The following is a 16163-nucleotide window of genomic DNA, read 5'->3' as shown; positions in this document are numbered from 1 at the left end:
AAGAGGGGGTCCGCTTTGGAAAGGCTAGGGCGGAATCATCACGTACACTTCCTTTGCCCCCCCCCCTCCGAGCCTTTCCGCTTCTATGATGGGCTCGTTCCTCTCTTCAGTGTGCCCTCTCTGGTCCCAGCGGTAGTACCGCGGGCCGGAGCGGTAGTACCGCTTGGGTGCTATAAGCGGTAGTACCGCGCCAGAGCGGTAGTACCGCTCTGGAGCGGTAGTACCGCTGGTAGCCCCCAGCCGTAGTACCGCTGCGGTCTCATGCTAGTACCACCTCGATTCGAGGGGTCTTTTTTCATGTCGGGTTTTACGGTACTAGCCACGGCAGTGGGGGGCGTAGTACCGCTCGTATGCGGTAGTACCGCCCTGCCACCGCGGTAGTACCTCTCTGGGCCCAGCGGCAGTACCGCGAGGGGGAGCGGTAGTACCGCTTATAGGGGCAAGCGGTAGTACCGTTGGCCAAGCGGTAGTACCGCTCTCTGCGGGGCTGAAGTGGGGGTAACGGTTGGATTGTTCCCCCCACTATATAAGGGGGTCTTCTTCCCCAAAGTTGACTCTTCCCCCAAAAGCTCCATCGTTGCTCCAAGCTCCATTTTCGCTCGATCTCTCTCCCTAGCCAATCAAACTTGTTGATTTGCTCGGGATTGGTTGAGAAGGCCACGATCTACACTTCCACCAAGAGAAATTTGATTCCCCCCACTTATCCCTAGCGGATCTTGTTACTCTTGGGTGTTTGAGCACCCTAGACGGTTGAGGTCACCGCGGAGCCATAGTCTATTGTGGTGAAGCTTTGTGGTGTCGTTGGGAGCCTCCAATTAAGTTGTGGAGATTGCCCCAACCTTGTTTGTAATGGTCCGGTCGCCGCCTTCAAGGGCACCAATAGTGGAATCACGACATCTCGCATTGTGTGAGGGCGTGAGGAGAATACGGTGGCCCTAGTGGCTTCTTGGGGAGCATTGTGCCTCCACACCGCTCCAACGGAGACGTACATTCCCTCAAAAGGAAGGAACTTCGGTAACACATCCTCGTCCTCACCGGCTCCACTCTTGGTTATCTCGTCCCTTTACTTTCGCAAGTTTACTCGTGTTATATCTCTTATTTGCTTGCGTGCTTGTTGTCATTGCATCATATAGGTTGCTCACTTAGTTGCATATCTAGACAACCTATTTTGATGCAAAGTTTAATTTGGTAAAGAAAGGCTAAAAATTGTTAGTTGCCTATTCACCCCCCCCCTCTAGTCAACTATATCGATCCTTTCGGTAAGGTTGGACGAAGGGTGGTAGGAACAAATGCTCCACCTAGAGCATGTGTGTGTGAAATGGAATCTTAATGTGTGTGTGTGTATGTGTGAAGCGGAGTCTTCGGTGGGGAAAGTAATTTAAGTGTGAGTGGCTTCATTGTAGAGAGGTGATGTGTATGGCAGAGGCCTCCAACGAGGGGGGTGCAAGAGAGAAGAGGCCCGTAAAGAGGGAAGAGAAGGCGTGTGCGTGTGAGAGGAGTGGATATCGAGATAACGTGTTTGTTCGAGAGACACCGAGGAAGACTACTATATATTGATGGTGCATCTAGGCGGGAATTAAACGAAGGGATAGTCTTATTGGTTTCGGGGATATAGGGAAGGAGTGAGAGAGGGGGTAGCTAGAAGGAGATTGTTAAGTGTGAGTGTGTGTTTTAGAGAAGAGACCCGTCCAGGCGGAAGTCATGTGCACACAGGAAGAGAAAGATTCAATGTGGGGTGAGGGCTGAGGGTAATTAACTACGTATGGAGACATAGGATACCTTGAACGTGATGTGCGAGAGGTATACATGTATATGTGGGATGTGTGTGTGCGCGCGTGCGCGCATGATTGAGATAAAAGAAAGAGGACATAAGTCATAAGATCAATGGCATGGGAGAGACGGATTGGTATGACAATATGCAAGCATGTGAGAGGGGAGGGAAGAAGGCCCGATAATTGAGCATGTGTTTTTGTCTTTAAGAGATAGTGGCGTGGGCTGGAGCATGCATCTATGGCGAGCAGAGAGAGCGAGACACAACGATTGTGCAAAAGAGATTGACCTATAGATGCATATATAGGGAGACAGATATAGTGTGAGTGATAGGAAGCAAGAGTGCGTGTGAGAAAGAAAGGTTGACGGGGAAACTGCAGATAGATAGAGAGGTAGATATGCTAGTTAGAGGGACATCGGCTAGTTTGTGAGTTAGAGATAACCGCCGAGTGGTTCAGAGGGGTGAGTTATGTGTGTGTGAGAGAAAGATAAAAAGAGGGCACATTACTGCATGTAGAGAGAAACATATACAGTGTGCATGATAGGAAGCAAGAGTGAGGGTAAGAAAGAAAGGTTGATGGAGAAACAGATAAATAGAAAGATAGAGATGCTAGCTAGAGGGAGATTGGCTAGTGTGTCTATTAGAGATAAGAGTCGAGTGGATCAGAAGGCTGGGTTATGTGTGTGGGTGTGAGATAGATAGAGAGAGGGTGCATGTGAGTCACATATAAACGAATATTAGAGAGAAATGAGATCCCGAGAGACGGAGTTTTGTGTTTGCAAGCGAGAAAGATATTTTACAAGGAGAGTCATAGCTAGAGAGACATATCAGGGAACGTGAGATATCCCTAGGGAGAGAGTGTGTGTGAGCGACATACAAGGGAATGGTGGAGAGATATGAGACCCTGGGAGACAGAGTTTGTGTTTGTGTGTGAGAAAGAGATATTTAAGAGGGAGAGTCGTAGCTTCTCAGACCTAAGGAGCGCAAGACATCTCTATGTGAGAGGGGGTGTGCGAGCGGCATACAGGGGAATAGTAGAGAGAAAGAGACCCAGGGAGACAAAGTTTGTGTTTGTGTGAGAGAAAGAGATTTCAGAGGGAGAATCATAGTTAGAGACACATAGCAGGGAGCGAGATGTACTTAGAGAGTGATAGAGTGAAGGTCGGGGGAGAGAGTACCGTCAGTGTGTTACGAAGATAAAAGGCCGTTGTCGACATACAAGTAGCACGAGAGATACCGAGAGACGGTGAAGGCGTATAGGTCTAGAGAGAGATATAATCATGAGTGATAGCTATATGAGACAAAGATCTAGATTAAAGGGAATTCAAATATTTAAACTAGAGATCACGACATCGATCATATCATAACGAAAATTGGTCTATCAAACACGCATATTCATTTGAATTTGGGGACACGTGTAATGTTATATAGTTTATTAATATTAGTGGTCCATAGATTCTTTAATTAGAGACAATGCATGGTTTATATGCAATTGATGTCTAAACGGGGTTATACTATATGTTGCGTGTGTCAAACACATTATACGTGTTTGAGAAGTAAAAAACCCGCATGAAACACACATTCATTGGATACAGTTAGCGAGGAATGCATACATTGGATTTCAACATAAAGTGGTTTCAAATATTTGAAAATCCAAATTAAGATGGATCCAGCCTAATGAATCTGAGATCATGCCATTTGTAAACCATATTTATGTATAAAGGGTGTTGTGCTTTTGAAAGTATATTTAAAAAAAGATGTATATAGATTTGTATTCGAATACAAAATGGATCCTGCCAAAAAAATGGATTCGAATTGAGTTGGCACGGTAAACGTGCACTATTTTTCTGCAAAAATTTGAACGAAGCAGGGAAACTCGCAGTAACCGACCGAAACCAAAATCTGCGAGATGGAAATTACTGCCTATCCTTGACACGCAGAGCCTATCGGCTCAATTTCTATAGGTTTCGATAGGGGTAGGCTTGTAATTTCACTCAAACGTGACATAACCGCCTCCGCCTCTCACCTCCATGGATTCATACACGATGGGCGCCAAAACATAGTTTCTCCTTGGCCGAAATCGCCTCACACCTCCCCGATTCATACACGGTGGGTGCCAAAACAAACTCTCCTCAGCTGAAATATCCGTCGGCAAATATTCGGTGTATGCGAGATTACCGTCCTATCCCCAACCGACTAATATTGTTGTGATGTAGGAAATTTTAAATGGGGGCCAAGTTTGTAACTTTCTTCGCATTTGAGACAAGCGCGACCTGAAGACATGGTTCCTCTACCTCTCTCCCTCCATTTCCCCATTCGTACTCCGTGGGTGCCAAAACACCCTCTCCACCCCAGTCTCCTCTGTCCGCCACCCCATCCACCGCCATCCTCCTCCACCATGCCGAAGCTGGTACCCCGATGCCGTCGTCCATTACAAGAGATCGACCTCTCTCATCCATGGCTTCGGACCAGGATCCTTGCATCGCGTCCTCTCGCTTCATCCGCGCTGTCGTCCACCTTACTAAGGCCGCTCGTTTGACCGTCTCGTCCACCGCGCCAGGATATTTCCCTCGCCGCCACTGTTTCCCTCCTAGATCTGCTTCCACGCTGCCGACAGCCATCGCTACCGCAGCACCCTCAATGCCTCAGCAGATGCTTACACGGCGCCACACCAGAGGTGGTACTCTTTCGTATCTGCTCAAGTTATTTATCTTAGAAAGAAAATAGGTCATCACTGCTTTACTGTGATTTCTTGTTCATCACTTAGAATCTTACTTGTTAGTTGAGACCAAACATTGGTTGTGAAGTTGCCTTTGTCCAGTTTCCACCTTCAGATCCACCATGGCATGCTCACCACTATACTCGCAATGCTTATGGTTTTCCCCTTTTATATTCCAACATTAGCTTAAATGACAGTCGACTGAATTTCAATTTAGGGTCAGTCCATTTTTGGGAGTTCGTCGGAGGGTCGGAAGGGGCTCGTCGGAGGGCTGCCCCATTATCTATCTTACGGTTTCGGGTGGGGACAGTGGTTGTGGGGGCTGTCGTCGAGCTATGGTGGGGCATCGCCGGAGGCAAAACTCGACATGGGTGGGGGGAGGGGTTAGCTAGAGGGATGGCCGGGGCGGCGAAAGACCGGAGGTGGTGGGTGGTTCAGGGGAGGGCGGGGGCATGTGGTTCTACCGGCAGCCCATGCGGTGGTCTGTAGGGGAAGAATAAGAGGCGAGGAAGAAGAAGGGTTAGCAGACGTAGGATGTTCATCCAACCGCCTAAAATGGTCGACTGGCCCAAATGACGAAATTCAGGGACTTGCATGTAGACATTCCCATATATTCAGTACCATCATCGTAGGTGCTTCGAGACGTACGTGCAAGCAGTGCTCCTCAACCCATCAAGCTAAACAACATGCCACTCATAATTCCGAACTTAGTTGCTCAAATATGAATCTGATATGATACTGACATGTTCTAAAACAAATAATTTTTAATTGGTCAGCTAATGTTCCTACTTTACTTTCGAAAAGCACATGCGCCACATATCGAGGGACAGTAGGGAGTTGCATTCTTTATGCGCTCTCGTTCGTCATGTGTGGGCAATGAACATTTTATTATCCAAAATCTGCTTGCTCTTCTTTAGCATTCCCATATTCTGTTCTTCTTTTGTAAGTACTCTCTCCGTTCCTAAATACAAGTCTTTGTAGAGATTACTCCATGGACTACATACGGAGCAAAATGAGTAGAGGGAGTATAATAGTAGTAAAGTATGTTCCTATACATCCGTATGTGACTCCATGGACTATACTCTAAAATGTATCTATATACATCCGTATGTGATCCATAGTGGAATCTCTACAAAGACTTGTATTTAGGAATAGAGGGAGTATAATAGTAGTACAGTATGTTCCTTGTAGTGAAGAGGAGCAGTGACATTTGCAGTGTACAGGTCTATTCGATCCCTTCTCATGGACGCTTTCAACTCTTCGTGTTGGTCTTCATGTCGCTTGCCATGGACACTTTCAACTCTTCGTATTCGGTCATATGTGTTGCCTTTGAGAGTTAGACTGATAGTAACAGTACTGCGCCTTCAGTTGTAGAGATCTGGTATCCGAAGCCTTTCTAGCCATACCAGCAATACTAGCACATATTTTTCAGCAAGTTCCACTTTCCTGATTTTACTCTTGATGCTTAGGGTTTTCCCATTATATCTACACTATGATCTGCGTAGGTGCTATGTGTCCTACTAGCAGCAGTCCACCCTTTAAAGCTAAATAACACACCAATCATATGTCCTAAGCTTCTTCAAATACGAATGTAATATGATACTGACATTAGCTAACAGACACACATTTAATTGGTTAGCTAATGCTCCCACTTGAGTTTCCAAATGCATGTGGCCACATATAGAGAGACATAATGGAATGGCATTTCTTTGGGCGCTCTGATTCATCATGGGTGGGCAACCAACATTGTATAGAAAGAAGGGGGATCTCAATAATATGCTTCCCCTTCTATTCTTTAACATGTTCCTCTTCTGTTCTTATTTAGTAAGTACAGTATGTTCCTTGTCAGGAAGGGGAGCAGGGACATCTGCAGTCGACAGCTCTATTGGGCCGCTTCTGCTACATGATTTTAGCACTTCGAGTTGGTCTTCCATAATATCCTGGAAATGGTGGGAGCCGCTGGTCTTTGATAGACTAGACTGATAGTAACAGCAGTGCACCTTCAGATGAATAGAGCTGGCCTGTAGGTGATCGATAGGCTGCATATCAGTAGCGGCAATACAACCCTGTATTTTCCAGCCAGTTCTGTTTTCTCGATTTATTTATGGTGGTTATGGTGTACCCCTTTTATCTACACTATGATCTTCCTAGTGGTTGTGCGCTCTTGTTATCATGGTTTGGCAATAAACTTTCTATACGGTATATTATGAACCTATCATCTGCCAACTATCCTTACATCTGGAGCTCCCAACAAGGAGCCTATTTTGTTGTGTAGTTGTGCCAAATTATATTAATCTACTCACCATATTACAACACGCATGGGCTCGCTCATCAGAATCTAGTGATAGCACACAAGGGTTTACAGGGAGCCCCTATTATATTAGAATATCCTCTGCATTACAAAGATAATCTCACTACTATTTATGTTTTCATGCTTCTCAGATATTGTACGTAATCACAATGAATACAAGAATGCGCACATCAGAAGAATATTGCGGAATAGTTCAATGGGCAACAAACTTGGCATCAAGGGATTGAGGTCCATTGTGGATGCAATGAAACCCACATGCTCCCAACCTATAGATTCCTATTCAGAATATGAATGTAATGACTATTCTGAGCTCAGGGAGTCAAAGGCAGAAGGCTTATCCTGTTCACCCAATAAGGTATTTGTTCTAATTTGGCACGGTTTAATTGGTTGCACATGTCTTGCATAAGGTATCTTGCATTTGTTTTGCTTCGTTGCACCGCCATCTGCTTAGTTTACTCATGATATATGAAGATGCCATGCCCATCCATTATCAATACCTATTCCATTTGTCGGCATACCATGTTTTTCCATTCAAATGTTGTTCTTGTGTTTCAGACATCCAAAGGGAAGAGGGTAGTTGCAGAACCTGAAGGAGTACAAGCAAAGTCCTTGAAAAAGGTGGTGGTACCGGAGAAATCAGATACCACCCCACTTATATTGGCAATAGAACCAGCGCCGCAAAACCTAGGATATCGCAACTATGTTGGTCGCTGCTTTGCTCTTGTTAGTACCTATTGTCCTATCGTTGTACTTACATTCATACTTGGTGGATTATGTGACATCATTGTGCATTATAGCTTGCTTATCCACTGTTCGCTCCAAATTATCATATTTGTATTAATGCTTACATTAATGTAGAATAAAGGGATAATTAGATTTATGCCCCTAGTTGTGTCCCCTCGGCTGTTTTACCGCTAATTTCCAAAAGTCACCGGTTCTGTCCAAGTCACTTCGCTCCTCTTATGCTTTTGCCCTTTGACCGTCAGTTTGAAAACTTCATAACTATACTTGTTCTAGCTAAAGCGAACGTTAAGCGTACGTAGAGTTGTATCGGTGGTCGATAGAACTTGAGGGAATATTTGTTCTACCTTTAGCTCCTCGTTGGGTTTGATACTCTTACTTATCGAAAGAGGCTACAACTGATCCCCTATACTTGTGGGTTATCAAGATCTTTTTCTAGCGCCGTTGTCGGGGAGCAATAGCATGGGGTGAATATTCTCGTGTGTGCTTGTTTGGTTTATCACTATGTAGATTTTATTTGCTTTTATAAGTTGTTCTCTATCGTTAGTTATGGATATGGAACACGAAATACCAGAAAAATTAGGTGTACTTGCTACTCATGGAGATGGAGAACCTCCTAAAACCCTCGATGCTCGCTATGTGGAAAATATTATGCACTACTTTGTTAATCCTAAGAAAACCCCATTCAACTTGATAACGGGAGACACCACTACTGCAGGATGCTGCTAACGCGACACTACGATCAGAGACCCTTCGAGAAACTGTGTGCGATGACATAATCGCAAACGGTGCTATATGAAAATCGTCAGAAATGTGTAAAACTTTTGCGATGACGGATGCATCAAACGCAGTTGAGGTTTTAGTTGCATGTGCGATGAAGGGCATACGGTTCAGTTCAATGAACTGTTTGCGATGAGGAGGAACAAAAGAAACGGGCAGCCAGATGGAGGCGTGTGCGATACACAGCATACGGTTCACTCAGATGAATTGTTTGTATTAGGCAACACAAAAGAAACGGTCAGCCAGATCAAAGGTGTGTGCGATATACGGCATGCGGTTCACTCGGATGAACTGTTTGCATTGAGACATGAGAACATAAACGGTTCAACTTAACAAGATGTGTGTGATACACGGCAAACAGGTCTGTAATCAGAAATGTGTCTGAAGACCGATAAGAACACAGACGGTTGCTGCTAATAAGACGTGTGTGTTGTGCGATGGGATTGCATACAGAACAACAACATATATATATACACACACTTATAAGGACATGCTTGCATAACCAAATTAAACATCCACTTACATATGTGGCTACTACAACCATGGCATTTGCACACACCAAAGTAAACTATTACATGCATAATTACATAGGTGGCTACTACACACATGACATTTCCACACACACCAATAAAGTAAACTATATATTACATGCATGATTAACTAGCATAAACGATCATCTGATCATCATCTACTTCTTGTGACGCTTGCTCTTCTTGTGGCTCGATCAGGGCTCGTCGATTTGGGTAACGAGGCACTTCCTCATGTCAATGATCTGCATGTACATCCCGTAGCATGTGTACACGCTCTTGGCCGCGAACCTGAGGTGAGGTTCATCCAGCTGCCGCATCCAGGCCTTGTGCCAGGATACGGGACTTGTTCTCTGGGCATCCTGCTTCATCTTTTCGTAGTAGGGGTCGATGGTGGCCGAGGCGAGTTCGACCAGGGAGTCCTGCTTCGTGCTGCCCCAGACCCTGTAGTGGTCACGGATTTCGACAAGGTTCTTGCAGGCCAAGCCCGTAACACTGAGCGCTTTTACATCGTCTTTGGTATCCACCATGGCGAACTTGTAGTCGGTGCTGTTGACAAACCTGTTGAAACGGTCGCAAGGCTCTGTGGCAATGCAGTAGTGGTAGATGAGGACATGATGGTGCATGCACAACTGGGCGACGGCAACCTTCTGATCTATGCCGGGACGACCTGCGGTGTACTGGAGGTCGATGCCGACCACCTTGTACTTGTCTCCAGCAAGCAACTGCTCAACGCTGTTGATGTAGTCGTCCACCACGGCCGGGTCAATGGTGTACACCACCGAGAGATCCGTCTCCCTCGCGTGGGTCTTCACTCTATGCTCGCCGAACCCCATTGGAGCGCCGCCGGACATCCCCTCTCTATGTGTTGTCATGGGTGTGCTTGTTGTGTTGTGGGGCGCGATCGAAAGGTTGAAGAGACAAAGGTTATAATGGCCGCGGGAATTAAAGGGGAAGTCGGACGGCCAGGAATATTGGCAGACCCTGATGGCAGTTCTAATTTGCAGCATGTAACTCCATCGTGCCGCACGTAACTGCATCGCGTGGCAACGCGCGCGGCGCAACCGCATGCATATGGGGCCCCCGACGTGATCGTGCGCACGCCCAACCGCTGGCAGAGCGCGCGCGAAGGGACGCGAGCAGAGCGCTGCACGGTCGCCTCAAGGAAAAGTTGTCCGCAAGTCGAGCGCGCCGACGGACGCGAGCAGAGCGCGCCAATGGACGCGACAGAGCACGTCACGGCGCCTAACGGTGAGCACAGCACGCTGCGGCGCCTAACCGCGAGCAGAGGACGTCACAGTGATACGTGGCAAATAAGACGAACTATGCGAGAGATGTCGGAGACATCGAGCACGAATCATATTAGAGTTGCGTGTGCGATACGTGGCAGACAGTTGATCCATCAGAGCTGTTTGTGATGGAATAAGCCGTGTGTGTTGCGGGTAAACGCCTGCTGGTGTATAACCTTAATTTAACCGAAAAAGTGTTAATGCATGTTACAAAAATTGTATAGCTGGAAACTATGTTCAAATACGACTCCAACGATATAATCTATGGCGACATGCATTCGTATTTTATTAGTTAAATCCTACTTATAAACCAGGATGGGTATAGTAGGTAATTAAATCGCAAACTTTTTTTATTAACTCTATGTGTATGTGTCCTCTCGTCCTCCTCTCGCACGTCTTGTCACCCCGCTGCCGCAGACGGCTTACAGCACAAACTTGTGCAGCGCGCGGGGGCGTTCTTTTGGCCAAATGGTGGCGCCAATGAATCATCAGTGAGCCCATTCCCGCGCAAGCTTCCCACCTGACTCGGTGAAATCCCCCAAAATCCCAATGCTTACCGGTCTGCTATAAAAACCCTCACGGCCGGCGAGTCCTGCATCGCATTTTCCCCTCCCTCCATGTAGCTTATCTCGTCTGCTTCTCCCACAATCACCAATGGCACCGGTCCGTCGTCGCTCAGCCACTCCACCGTCATCAGAGGACAGCTCCAGCTGGGAGGCTACATCGCAGCGGCGGCGCAGTCCCCGGCGTAGTGTAGTGCGCGTGGCGTCCCTATTGGGTGTGCGCGGAACACCCACCACACGCTCCGCCGCCGCTGCCCGTCGGCAGCTGTTGCCGGCCGCCGTTGCCTCCACACCACCATCGAAAGCCAGGGCCATCTCCCGCTCCGCCGCCGCGGCCCGCAGGCGGGAGGTGGCCATCATGGCCGCCACCCCACTGCCGGCCACCATGGCCATCACCCGCTCCGCCACCGCGGCCCGAAGGCGGGAGCTGCTGGTCGTGGCCGCCAGCCCACCGTCGACCGCCGGGATCATCACCAGCTCCGCCACCGCCGCCCAAAGGAGGGAGGCGGAGGTGGAGGACCGCACGTGCGTCAGCGACCTTGCGCGCTACATCGAGTTCCTGCGGGAGGAGGAGGAGCGCCTCGTCGAGCATGCAAAGAGCCTTGCCGCAGCCGTGGCCGCAGCACACGCCGACGCAGAGGCGAGGAATCAGGAGATCTATGAGTAGTCTGGCCGCTTAGAGAGGGATCGTCTGGAGCGGAAGTGGGCATTCGAGCTGGCGAGCTTCGCTGAACGTGCAAAAGCGACAGGCACCGTATTGCATTTCTCCGGCTCGTCGGTAGGCTCCTCCTCCTCCTCTACCTCTCATTGAGCGCGCTCGACAGAGGAGAGGCTGCCGGAAGTAGCACAAAGCCCCTCCGTGGTAGTAGTAGTATTTAGGGGCTATTTTGTTCAGTTCATCTGACTATAGATGTGTGGTCGAACTGTACAACGTACTTAAAATTAGCTAGTATATATAGTTGAACTAGCTATTTCAGTACGTGGTTGGCAACAATTGGGGAGAAGTTTGGTCGGTTCAGCTGTCGAGTTGAACTGTTTGTATAAATTAAGAACGACTGCTTAATCTATGAATGAAATCTATGCTTAATTACTGAATTTTAGTTGCAAAAATTACATAGTGCTAATGATTTCTAGCTGCATATTTTGACAAATCGCAGTGTTACAAGAATTGACAAATGGCAACGTTACTAGATCAACAAATGTAAACCTTTCCAGTTTGACAAGTGGCAACATACCCAATATGACAGATGCAAATCTTACCAAATTGTTTGTACGTGGTTGTACACTGGTCATCCAGAACAACCGTTTGCGTTAAAGGGATGCACAAATCCTGCGCTGCTCTCACTTTGCATACGGGTGTTCTATCTAAATCGTTTGCGATCAAGAGCTGCAGAAATCCCATTCAGTCAAGGTCAAGCAGCTGTCTGCACAGCACCTGCTACAGCCATTGAAACCAAGACACGTGGCGTCACGTGAATGGTTAGTAGAATTTTGGATTTACTAGAATTTAAAAACCAGGCATCTCAATGTTTTGCCAGCAATCAACGGTGCCTTGGTGTTTGAAATTCATGCCCATTTCTTGCATGGGACCTAAGCATGCACCCAAGGACACAGATTTGATTTTTCAACCAATTTATATCAACTGGAGCATGTGCATGTAGTTCAAATTTGAATTATGCACATAAATGCATTGAAAACTCAGTTAATGCACAAAACTGTCCAAACGAAGCCCGAAAAATCACAAAATTTCACACAACACTCCTGTTGTTCTATGTTGACACGAGAAAAAAAATTGAAAGCAATAAGAGGCAATGGATATCGTTTCGTCCCCAAAGGTGGGACGTTCCCTATCGAAAACCATCATGCTTGTTGTGAGAAGCTCTGGTTTGTGAGAAGCATATACCCAAACCTGCTCCAAATGGGACAAAATTTGTACCATGGCATGTTGATGCCGCTCCATGATAGCATGCCAAGTTTCATGAATTTCAGACGAGTTTCGGATTTACTAGAATTTAAAAACCAGGCATCTCAATGTTTTGCCGGCAATCAACGGTGCTCTGGTGTTCGAAATTCATGCCCATTTCTTGCATGGGACCTAAGCATGCACCCTAGGACAAAGATTTGATTTTTCAACCAATTTATATGCACTGGAGCATGTGCATGTAGTTCAAATTTGAATTATGCACATAAATGCATTGAAAACTCAGTTAATGCATAAAAATGTCCAAACGAACCCCGAAAAATCACAAAAATTAACACAACACTCCTGTTGTTCTATGTTGACCCGAGAAAAAAAATGAAAGCAATAAGAGGCAATGGATATCGTTTCGTCCCCAAAGGTGGGACGTTCCCTACCAAAAACCATCATGCTTGTTGTGAGAAGCTCCGGTTTGTGAGAAGCATATACCCAAACCTGCCCCAAATGGGACAAAATTTGTACCACCGCATGTTGATGCCCCTCCATGATAGCATGCCAAGTTTCATGAATTTCAGACGAGTTTTGGATTTACTAGAATTTAAAAACCAGGCATCTCAATGTTTTGTCGGCAATCAACGGTGCTCTGGTGTTCGAAATTCATTCCCATTTCTTGCATGGGACCTAAGCATGCACCCAAGGACACAGATTTGATTTTTTAACCAATTTATATGCACTGGAGCATGTGCATGTAGTTTAAATTTGAATTATGCACCTAAATGCATTGAAAACTCAGTTAATGCATAAAAATGTCCAAACGAACCCTGAAAAATCAAAAAAATTCACACAACACTCCTGTTGTTCTATGTTGACACAAGAAAAAAATTGGAAGCAATAAGAGGCAATGTGTTGGGGATATTACCACTGGGCGTAAACCAGCCAGGAGAGGCCGGGTTAACTTCATAAGTAGTTCATCTGTATATGAAGCCCATGAAGACAGACAGTGACGCTTCATGAAGTTCCAGGGCCCAAAGTCGGTTTAAGGCATGTAGAGACAAACCGGCATTGAGATGTAAACTTGTATTGTAAGATATGCGTAGCAGAGACCGAGCCGAACACGATTATGAGCCGGCCTCAGAGTCTGTAAACCGACGAGCGTCAACCCATGTATATAAGGGGACGGCCCGGCGGCGGTTCAGGACGACAAACAACAACTCGAGACTCAGGCAAAAGCGTATTCGCTCCCTGATCATCGAAACCCCATCAATTCCATCACAACTAGACGTAGGCTTTTACCTTCATCGTAAGGGGCTGAACTAGTATAAAACTCTCTTGCGTCCCTTGTCCGGTTTAACCCCTTTAAGCTAATCTGTAGCGATGGCTCCACGACTAAGTCCTTTCTCTAGGACATCTGCCGTGACAAAACCACGACAGTTGGCGCCCACCGTGGGGCTATCGAACAATGGTTTCAAGTTCTTGGAGGGCAGCTTTGAAGGACTCAAGGGTTACGCTGTGGGCCGGATGACCAAGAGTCGTCGCGGCAAGCTCTACATCGACGATGCAGGCTGGGGCCCCAAGGCCGGCTCAATCGAGTACGGGTACCGGGTCCCCTTTGGTGGCATACACGTTTTCATTGGCAAGATCAGTGAACCGGACCCTGAGCCGGACATCTGCGCCGACCTCGTCGAAACGGCTCAGCGTGCGAGATCTGCCCGGGTCAAGCCTGTCATGAAGCGTGCCTTCGTGGGAGTTATCCATGGAGGTGAATCTAAGGATAGATCGGAATCTGGTGGTGAGACCGTCGTTTATTCCGGCGACGAGTCATCTACTGGAGAGACCGAGTCGTTATATCAGTTACAAGATGGCCGGATTGGGGGCTGTTCCGAGAGCGACAGTATTTCGGACCCATTCGAACTGCCAAACCGGGTGGCGATTTTCATGGCCGGCACGCAACCAGCGCTCCATTCTTCAACCGCAGCGGCGATGATTTCTGGGTCAGCAACGGCGGCACCGGCTGGGGCAGGAGGCCCTGTGCGGCCGCCAGCTCAAGTTCTATCTGATTTGTTTGATGTGTTGGCAACGCTGATGGCGGAGGTTAACCCGGCGGATCAGGATGCACACAATGCGGAAGTTGCAAAAGTGAAAGATCAGATCACCTAGGCAAAAGCCGACTTAGCAGCTGAGGATACCAGGATAGCCGCGGAGCGGGCCGCTTTGGATGCACAAGCTTACCGGATTATGCTGGATCAGAGTGCATCGAACGAAGTCCTGAAGAGGAGGCACCGATCTCGCCTGCCCCCGGTTTACGATGCTAGAAATCTCTTTAACACCCCAGGGGCAGGAACCAGTAATCCGCCGGTGGTAAACCGGGCAGAGGCACCCGGAGCAGGGGCGCCAGTTCAGCCACGTTTGGTGGATCCGCCTCGTCAGAACAACATTGTGGTACCTCATGTCCCCACACCACCGGGTCATTATTCTAACCCAATGGACAACATTGTCGCTGCCGCTTCACGGCTGGCGGCCATCCCGATCGAAGGCGATTCTCCAGCAGCGGTCGAGACGCGTCGGGTTAAGGAGCTTCTTCAGACAGCCCTGATTCAACAGGAGGCGTATTCATATATTCGCGATCGGATTCATTCCACTCCCCGTCCAAGCCGGAGTTACAGCAGGCGGATGGATGAACCGGCGGTGTCAAATAATGCGCGGAACCGTGATCCGCCCCATGGCCATAACCCGGCGGGTGGTGCCGGTGATGCTCAGGATGTGGTGAACCGGGCTCGAGCACGCAGAGAGGCCGAGTTAGCAGTGCAGCACGAGGCTCATCAGCTCACTCCGGTTCGTCCAACCACATCGGTGGAACCAGGAGTTACCTCTAGTTCCTTGGGAGTGCCATGTCTTGTCCCGGCGTTGCGCAATGTGCGCCTACCCAAAGATTTCAAGGGCCCGCGCATAGTGCCGAATTACACCACTGATTTATCCCCTGAAACATGGGTTGAAATCTATGAGATGGCCATGGAGATGCTGGACGTGGATGATGCGGCATGTGCGAAGTACTTCACCATGATGTTAGAAGGAACGGACCGCACTTGGCTAAAGAGTTTACTGGCTAATTCTATCAGGTCATGGGCCGAGTTGAGAGCCCGGTTTGTTCAGAATTTCAAGGATATGTGCAAGCAGCCCATGTCAATTATGGACTTAGCTGCTTGTGTCCAGGAGAAAGGAGAGTCAACAACCCATTGGGTGCGCCGGGTTTCGGAGATTTTGCATTCATCAGACCGCATCAACGCTCACACCGCAGTTTTAACATTGGAAGGCAATTGCCGATTTCAGCCCTTGAAGTTGAAGTTGGGACGGCTCAAACGTCATTGTAATGACATGGGAACCCTTATGGCTGCACTGGTGAAGTATGCCGACTCTGATAGTACCAAGGATCCTGAGTCTGACGATGACAAGACAGGGAAGGGAAAGGAGAGCGGCAACACCAAGGGGCAGCACCACAACCCGGCGGGTCATGGAAACGACGGCAAGCGTAAAGCGGACCACGATT

Source organism: Triticum aestivum, chromosome 5D (genome assembly GCF_018294505.1).
Source record: "Triticum aestivum cultivar Chinese Spring chromosome 5D, IWGSC CS RefSeq v2.1, whole genome shotgun sequence".
NCBI classification, from domain to species: domain Eukaryota; kingdom Viridiplantae; phylum Streptophyta; class Magnoliopsida; order Poales; family Poaceae; genus Triticum; species Triticum aestivum.
The sequence above is the reverse complement of the archived record's forward strand: the minus strand, read 5'-3'. Positions refer to the sequence as shown.